Source organism: Notechis scutatus, chromosome 1 (assembly GCF_049901735.1).
Source record: "Notechis scutatus isolate UNSWTSFEM ecotype Mainland chromosome 1, rNotScu1.2, whole genome shotgun sequence".
In the NCBI taxonomy this organism is placed as follows: Eukaryota; Metazoa; Chordata; class Lepidosauria; order Squamata; family Elapidae; genus Notechis; species Notechis scutatus.
The window spans coordinates 307,588,927-307,595,941 of NC_142009.1; positions in this window are offsets into that span (position 1 = coordinate 307,588,927).

The following is a 7,015-nucleotide window of genomic DNA, read 5'->3' on the forward strand; positions in this document are numbered from 1 at the left end:
TGTGGGAGAAGGGAAATGCCAGAAGCCTCCTCCTCTCTTTGAGAGGCGCCAGTTCCCAGACCGAAAAAGATTGGAACGCTGAATCCCTCTGCTGTGAATATGCCGGAAGGAGTTTTTCTCTGAGTGAAATGTCAGACTTTTCTGGCTGCCCTTGTGGTGCATTTGTGGTCACTTTTGAAATTCGAAAGATGGGAACTGAAGGAATCTCTTTGCTGTATTTTTATCATGAAGATTTTACCTCTGCCTTCCTTCTTTTCTTCACCTAAGATCAAAATTAGACTTACATTTGCATTTTTTCTCATCTTAAGCCTAATGCTAAAGGCAACATTTTACATTAATACTCAAAAGATAAACAAGAGATCTAAGCACTTGTTATTATAATGTAACATCTGAGGTTGGAAACCAGGATCATCTTTAACCTGTCATAATTCACGCTCAAAGCACCTCTGGTCTTATAAAGGACTGGTATGTTTTATCTTGAAGAGATAATAATTGTGAACTTACAGTTTAGAATATTACATCACAATTCACTCTTTACATGCTAGAACATTTTAACGTTGTTATAAAGTATGGATCATGGCAAGTTGAGTTAACAGTATAAACATAATTGGACCAGTCATTCTCTCAGCCGAATCCACCTCACAAGATTGTTGTTATGTGAAAAATAGGAGGAAGAAGGAGTATTATGTATATTCTCTGCCTTGAGTTAATAATAAAAAGAACAACGGTGAGAATCCAACCAACAAACAAAATAATATAATCTCTTCTTCACATACAGATAATATCAACAGGAATCCTAAAAAACTTTGTCTAAAGTCAAACCCTACTTTATTGCTTTGCAACAGAGCTTTGCAACATAGAAATTTGTGTAGAATGTTATTGGTAACGTGCCGGTGTTTATAGAATTTAAGTGCCATATAAACAATAGATATTTTAAATATTCATATGTTCACAGTTTGCAAATATAAACTCTGATTCTAACTTTGAATTTTTATTTTCATAACTGGAAAGCAGAAAGGAAAATCTGTAAACAAAATTGAAAGTAAGTTTAGATAGTGTGCTAGCTTAAATAAAAGATAATAACAGTGAAAAGGAATCTAATACTTGAAGGGGGTGGATTTCACAGACTAAAATTCAGATTATATAAGAGAGTATTCATAAAGTTATTTTCCTAATAAAGATTTTGGATTCTCCCCTCCCTTTCAACATGGTTATCTCTGCTTCTATGGGTTGGGACTGTTGGAGGTTAGGATGAAGCTGGTAATCAAAAATTCTGATATTGGTTTGCAAAGATCAGAAGGTTTTTCAGAATGTGTTGACGCTATCACTAGGGGACTGTGAGGCCAGTGTAGCTTGAAATGGCAATTCTAAATTAAAGCTGCTCTGTTTTTTAGAAACCAGTTAAGAATGTAAAAAAATATTTATCTATAGAGGGGGAAAAAAGACTGTGCTTAACTTAGAAATTTAAATTTAAATGGTTTACAAATAGAATCCATTATAACTACAAATGTGTCTAAAAAAGTAAAGCTTTGCCTCTTCAGGGACAGGTTAATTTAGCTGAGGTACATTTAGCATTCTATTTAAAAACACACTAACTTGCAAAAAAATCACCTCTCTGCCACAAAATAAACTTAACATTTTAAAAGAAACTCTTTAAAAAAAATCTGCATGACCTCAGATACCTTGAAATCTCATCTCAATACACTAAAGCAAGGTTAATTCTACTGAATGTCACATTTTTATATAGCTGTTCTTAAAGGACTAAAGTGTACAACAAAATTGAAACCTGTGGAGAATTAATTAATCCATATTATGTGTAACTGGCCTTCTAGCAAGCCAGTTCTCCAAAGCCTAAATTAGAGAAGAACTTTGGATATCTATCCTTTTACCCATAAAGGTGTATGAGTTAGGATTCTACCCCTATTAACTCTATCCTGATTGGCAAGTTTGAGTACAGGTAATCCTCACAACCATTTGTTTAATGATCTTTCAAAGTTACCACAGCACCTGAAAATGTGACTTTCACACATATGACTGCGGCATCATTCCCATGGTCATGTGATCAAAATTCAGGTGCAACCTGGTTCATATTTACAATGGTTGCAGTGTCCCATGATCATGGTGATCAACTTTTGCAAGCAAAATCAATGGAGAAGCCAGATTCACTTAACCAAGTTATTAACTTAAAAACCACAGTGATTCACTTAACAACGGTGGCAAGAAAGGTTGTAAAATGGGGCAAAACTAACATAAAAACTAACATTTTGCTTAGCAATGGAACTATTGGGCTCAATTGTGATCATACGTCAAGGTCACCTCTTCCAATTACGGTATGTTGTACAAATCAGTCTTAGTGGTAACTGAAACCCAGTTTGAATCTGATTCCTTACATACATAAATGAAAATGTAAGCGCTTGGGTCACTGTTTTGGAATAAGCTGAGCTTTTTGTAGATGACTAGATTTTACGGACAGAAGGGATAGGTGAAGGACTCTGCACCACATTTAAAACTAGATGGCTGCCTTGATTGTGATCCTTGTGGTCCTCTCAGTTGCTCAGGTAATCATGTTGTGTACTCCTGCCCATACTTCCCTAATATCATAATGAATGATATACTTCTAGATATGTCAACCCAGTTTAAGCATAATATTAATGACACAAAATACTGCACAATAACTAGTGAACTTTTAAAAATCTCCAGTATCCCACCTAATTAGGGCTTGAAGGAGAAAATTTGAAGCAGCTGGAGCAGCTTTATGAAAGGCTTATATATAATCTGCCGGTCAGCAGGTTTTAAAGATTCCATCACAATTAAGCGAGAAATAGATGCAGAAAAATTGCTATACTTCATAATGTTTACTATTGATCTATTTTTTAAAAAAAAAGTGTTTTTGCCCACTCAAGGCTGATTAGATAGCACTTTAACTCAGTAGCAAGGCCCAGAAAGACATTTCTTTCAGGAAAATCAAGATGAGTTTACATGCAGGCCAATCAATCTTCAGTATTTTTAGTTATAAGAGCTATATAGGTACTCCTCTCTTACCAACAGTAATTGGAAGTGAGAACTCCACTGCTAAGCGATGTGGTCATAAGGCTTGATGTCACAAGATCACACGAACTTACGGTGGCAGTTCTGGCAGTCTCAGTTGCTGTTATTTTAGGCAAATACTGCATGGTTGCAGCATCCTACACTCATGAGATCACCATTTTCAGACTCCTGCTGGTTTCCCCATTGCCTTTGCTTGTTGAAAGTCACAAATGATGACACTGTAATTCTGAACAGGTTGCCGAGTATACAAATTGTGATCATATGACATGTGGATGTTGCAATAGCCACAAGTATGAGGAGCAGGAGTAAGCCTCCTTGTTCAACACCATTTCAAAGTTTGAACAGCTGTTAAGTGAGAACTACCTATAGTTCAATGAGTAGAGAAATTGTATTGTATACATAAAGGTCCTAAGTCCAATGCCTAACATTTCCAAGTGTAAATGGAAATAACACTACCCAATTTTAAAATATGAGGAAAGTAGTCCTAGTTTATAACTAAATCAGAACTGCTGGATTTGCACAACATTCTCAGCTAAAGTTAATCAGGTACTATGAAAGGTTGTACAACCCAGCCAGAATAACTATGCACCTTTTCCCACTGCTGAGCTTAAATAATTCTCCATTCTTGAATTGGCAGAAAACTGCAGCAGTGGCAAATATACTGTCCCTATTGCCAGTTCTTACCCTGCCTCTCTTTAAAGTCATTGCAGTTACCTATTTTTTTCTGAGGTAATGGATGCCAATGTCTTATAGATTTTGCATACCTTGAAGCTGTCCTTGGACAATGTTGAAATAAGTGGAACTATATAATAGTTAATTCTATTGTTGCCTTTTTGCTAAAGAGCTCAGGAACATTGAGCCATGGTGGAACAGTGGTTAGAAAGCAGTATAGCAGGCTAATTCTGATTACCAGCAGTTCGATTCTCACTGGCTCATGGTTGAGTCAGCCTTCCATCCTTCCAAGGTTGATATAATGAGAACCCAGAATGTTGGGGGCAATAAGCTGACTCTGCTTAGAGAAGCCTATAAATCCCTGTGAAGTGGCATATAAGTTTAAGTGCTATTGCTATTACAGTTTATGCTCATATATGATGATGGACTTTCCCCACTTGGACCTAATCATAGCACAAATATGTTAGTTCTTTTTTCCGCTGCATCCCATAATATTGACATGTATATCAATATGTATAAAACTAGACATACTTCCAAGTCAATGGCGTAGGCAGGATTAGCTCACATCCACTGAATATTTCAGGCTGGTGTGAGTATTTCTAATTCCCCTGCTGTCTTTGCATTCTGTTTTAGGTTCATTCATACTAGACCCTCTAAAGCATAAACACTGGCTGTTTTGTGGACCTGAAAGTGAAGGTTGCAACTCGGTTGGCTGCCCCCCCCCCCCCGCCCCCCCTAGCCAAGCTTATTCCTGGTCCCGGGCCGGGGAAATTTTTTTATGCATGTCCCCCCCCCCCAATAAAAATTCCAAAAAACCCCCCCCCAAAAAACAAAAAAACCCCCCCCCCCAAACAAAAACCCCCCCCCGTCCTGGGCACTTTGAGCTTCTGATAAGGTACCGATGGCTCAAACCTGTAGGGGAACAGGGGATGCAGTGACAAAAGCACTAATGTGATATGAGCTCCCTTCTTTTTATGTGTGCATTGTGATATATAAAGGGGCAGAGCTTGGAACACTGCCTATGTTGTTTTGATAAAAGTGCTGGATCCTGTGTAGACCAATGCTGTCAAACTCAGAAACAGGGCCACTAAATTATACACAAGGATCCTACAGGATGCATTTTAACTTTTAAAAAAACATATATTCATATACTGTATTTATTAATACTTCTGTTGGAAGTTAAAACCTACCCCTCTCCTAGGAAAATGAAATATTTTAGGATATACTAAAAAGACAGAATATTTCCCCCTAAAAAGAAAAGTAGAAACTCAAAGGCAGAAACTCAGTCCCCCCAACTTTGCTACTTCTTACAAATTTGACTGTTTTCAATATTTATCTCTCTGTGTATATTTCTATTTGTGCATGTGTGTACAGCCCTGCTCACCCCCACATATTTCCCCACCACCCCACTCTGAACTTACTCTTGGTCTACTGCCAAATTTTTGCACAAACCACCTCTTCAACCTCCTACTCCCACTGATCACTTCCCTGCAATGTTCCCTCTAATTTCTGACGTGCCTCATGTGGAAAAAAAAAAGTTTTGTGCAGCTTTTCCCAGACTAAATATAAAATCGTGCGTCACAATACAAGAGTATGAGTAAATTAAAAATACATACATGCTATTTATGTATTTCTTTCTGAAACTATAGTATATATACTACAACATATATACTATTATGTCAGTCAGATACACGCTTGGAAGTTGTGCTTTCATGTCATTTTGAGCTCCTGGCAATTGCCCCCTTCACTTTCCTTGGCAGCTTTTTTCAGTAGTTCTTTCTTCCTAGAGGTGACAGAAGTGACAGGCCCCAGGTCACCCAGCTGGCTTTGTAGCTAAGGCAAAACTAGAAATCATGGTCTCCTGATTTCTAGTCTGACACCTTAACCACTACACCAAACACACTGACAGATTATAATATAAACTCACTGGTCACTAATAACTGCAATACATATTTTATAAGTATTATCATTATTCCCACTCGTTCTTTCTCTTTGTTATTTGATATTATAATAAAAGAAAGAAATGAGAAAAGAAAAGCCTTATTCAAAAAGCATTTAGAATGCTCCCTTTCTTTCATTCCCATTTTCTTCTTCTCCGGATATAATAATTTAAACATGGAAACTTTATAGAGTTAACAATGATCATAGACCTTGTGCAGCCTGAAACTCAACTGATACAATTTAAACCTACTTTGGAGAGAGGAAAGAAGCAAATTCAATCTGTTTTGGAGAGGTGGTGTGTCGTATATAGGAGGTTCTGGGTCTGGACCAGGTTGACTGTCAGTGCAAGTCATTCACTTAATGACAGGAACAAGGCACAAAATCTCTGCCTCACTTAAACACAGCATCAAGGTTACTTGGCAGGGGTGCATTGCAGACTGAGAGGGAATTCCTGTCAAGTGATGCACCTACTCAAGTCGCACCACAGCAACGCCAAAGGAATTCTGTGTTCTACAATTAAATTGTGACAGCAAACTTGTGCAAGACTCAGATTTATGTCTGTTTGCAGCATTCCATGGACATCCGACTGCAATTTTTTGCTAGTTTCTGGTATTTACTTCAGGTTTTCAGTTTAAAAAAAAAGCAAATTGGGGAAAATGGGTTTGCTAACAACGATGGCATTTTGTTGATGACCATAGTGGTCACTTAATGTTCACTGCAAAAAAGGTCATTAGACCAGGCGTGGTGACATAGTTAATGACTGCCATGACTTACGACTATAATTCTGGGCTCTCAGTCCTTGACTTACTACCAACATTGGGATAGAAAATTCTATTGCTAAGCAATGAAGTCATTAAGTGAATTGAACCCAATTTTACAACTCTTTTTGCTGCAGATGTTAACCGAACCATCTGATCATTTAGTGAACCTAGTTTCTTCCATTGACTGTTTATTGGAAGCACCACTGGGAAAATTGTAAACAGCAATCCTATGGGCCCAGGATGTTGCAACCATTGTAGATACTTGCCAGTTGCGAAGTGTTCAAATTTTGATCACATGACTTCAGGGGCATTGTGATGATTGTTAGGACCAGTTTCAAGTCACTTTTTTCAGCACCATCATAATTTTGAATGGTCATTAAACAGAATAACAGAGTTGGAAGGGACCTTGGAGGTCTTCTAGCCCAACCCCTTGTTCAAGCAAGAGACCCTATACCATTTCAGACAAACGGCTGTCCAATCTCTTCTTAAAAACCTCCAGTGATGGAGCACCCACAACTTCTGAAGGCAACCCATTCCACTGGTTAATTGTTCTATCAAGAAATTTCTTAATTCTAGGTTGCTTCTCTCCTTGA